The sequence below is a fragment of the Pteropus vampyrus genome, unplaced genomic scaffold, assembly GCF_000151845.1.
Source record: "Pteropus vampyrus isolate Shadow unplaced genomic scaffold, Pvam_2.0 Scaffold9, whole genome shotgun sequence".
In the NCBI taxonomy this organism is placed as follows: Eukaryota; Metazoa; Chordata; class Mammalia; order Chiroptera; family Pteropodidae; genus Pteropus; species Pteropus vampyrus.
The window spans coordinates 8992753-8995350 of record NW_011888790.1 but is presented as its reverse complement, the minus strand read 5'-3'; the positions used below and the strand labels follow the sequence as shown (position 1 = coordinate 8995350).

The window sequence follows — 2598 nt, the reverse complement described above, 5'->3', positions numbered from 1 at the left end:
AACATTGCATTACCACTGTTGTATATCAGAATGGCAAAACTAAAACAAAAATATTCTATACTGATCCTAAGTTGTATAGAAAGACCTCACAATATTAGTCCAGTGTATTCTACTTCTAGGAATCATCCTTAGCTTTCAAAGATGTTTGTCCAAATATTCATCATAACACTATTGGTACAGTAAGTAATTGGAAACAACCTTTGTGTCTACAGCAGGAAATTGGATAATATATTTCTAAGATGGACTAATAAGAGTTATTTCAAATGACAGAAATATATACATCAAGATGTTTTCTCTTGTCCAGAGTAAGAGAAAGATTCTTCTTTCTTCTGTTAAATATATTCTATTCGATGAGATGTTATTTTTAGTTCAAATAAAAATCCTACCTCTTCACACTGAGAAAAATTTTACTAAGCTCCTGGCAGCCTGTGGTTCTGTGTTAGGAGGTATAGAAAGAGATATTATAGATTCTCATAACAAAGAATCTAAGATGGGGGGGTTTAAAGATTTTTTTGACATCATGGAACATTTAAATGATAAAAAAACAAGTCAATCTCAAAAATATAATATATCTTTCATGGGATTTTGATAAACAGCAATGGTATATTCAATATGTGCCATCGTAGGATAAAGATGAGTATGTAGTGTAACGATAGAAGAGAGCAGAACTAAATTAAGATCTATTGTCCTCACAGAAAATAACCCGCAATTCCACTGATTACCCATCCGCAATATCCTATGCAGCTGTGTTTTTCTTCCTCCATGTTTTCTAATTGTGAGACTCAAGTTTCTAAAGAGGTTTCTGCAGACTTAGTCAATCATTTACTTCTAAAAAGGGAATCATAGCTTATGGCAGAGATCACCTTGAGGTCTTGGTATGTAAGTATCTGAAGGGAACACCTGTCCTCCCAAGTAAAAATTCAGGGATTTTGCAGATGATACTTTTAAAACTATGGATGTGGGGAGCTATTATTTTGTATAAGTAATATGTTTAACTGCTCACCTAGAACTAGTGAACTAAGGTGAACGAAGACCTGTGGGCCAAATCTATCCTGTTCACCATATCCTTTTGTAAATAAGGTTTTATTGTAACATTGCTACACCCATTCCTGTATTTTCTGCTCTTACCTATGACCGAATTCAGTAGTTGCAACAGACCATATGGCCCATGGAGCCTAAAATATTTACCACCTGGCCCCGTAAAGAAAAAAAGTTCAGTCTACGGCCATGCCACCCTGAACAAGCCCGATCCCGTATGATCTTGGAAGCTAAGCAGGGTCGGGCCTGGTTAGATGGGAGACCACCTAGGAAGACCAGGTGCTATAGTCATGAAAAATAAAAAAAAAATAAGGGATTGTAAGCTGACAAGATCCTTGCAATCTATGAGGTCAACCAAGGATTGCCTCACCTAAAAAAAAAAAAAGTTCATAGATCCTTAGCCTAGAGCATTCTTTTCATACACATTCTAAATTAACAAAAGAATTGTTTAAGATATTTTCTATAGTGTATTGTTGTTATTAATCATTAAACACCATATTAAAACAATAAAATTTTATTAGCAAAATTCCTCTTTTGTAAGTAGAAAACAGTGAATGAAGTCTTCATATCCCCTCAACTGTAGTTTCTTCTATTTCTATTAATCTTCTAATATTCTATTGAATATCATAAACCACATAAGATACATTCTTAATGAATCCCTTACTGACATGAAATTCTGAAATTATAACTAAAGTCACGTTTTATTTGGAAATGGGTTATAATTATTTTATATTGGTGTCATATAAATCTAGAACCCTACAGGTTATATTCCTTAAATAAATATCTGGTGCCTTAGATTTTCCCATTAGGATATATGTGAAACAAAGCCATTAATGCAATTAGTGAGCAGATCATTTAATTGTACTTAGTTTAGAAGAGTTCATTATATTTGGACATTTTTAATCAGATCATGATTTTTTTCTTAGACTAGTTGTCTTTAAATAGAAAATAGAAAAACATTTTAAATATTACGAATATAAATCTGGATAAAAGTTATGAGGAAAAATTTAGCCAGTGCTTATGCAGAACTGAACCATTTCCCTCTTAAAAAGTAGGCTAAATCCCATTCAATTAATATTTCTTAGTAACCACCTCCCCCTGTGATACACACACACACACACACACACACACGCACGCACGACAATTCAGCAAAATAAATTCTATGAGTTTCTGAGGCAGTGCAGTTTGTAGTAAGAATCATTGTTTTGTCAGTATAGACCAGTGCTTAAGGACAGTTCTCATACTTAAGAAACATTAAGCTGATCCATAATAGAGCTATACTAACTTGAAGAATGCAAGAAAGACAGAGCTGGTGGGAATTAATCAACCCTTCACCCAATACTACAATTGTCTCACTCATCTATCTAAAAAGCAACCAAATAGCTTCTGTCACTGCTAGTGACAGAAAATTCAGTTTCTCTAACAGAAAACATATATTTTTTAAATGCTATATGTGACAACCAGTTAACATCGATTGCTCTTATTAAGTTGGTTCTTAACTGACGTTCTCTTTTTAAGCCATTTTATTCAGTTCTTAGACTTAAATACCTCAAGGCATAA

General features: G+C 33.4%; 1 pseudogene; it reads left to right on the top strand.

Annotated features, from left to right (window-relative positions):
* The first annotated feature begins 1217 nt into the window (after positions 1-1217).
* LOC111730178 lies at positions 1218-1329 on the top strand (annotated as a pseudogene).
* The last annotated feature ends 1269 nt before the right edge of the window (positions 1330-2598 follow it).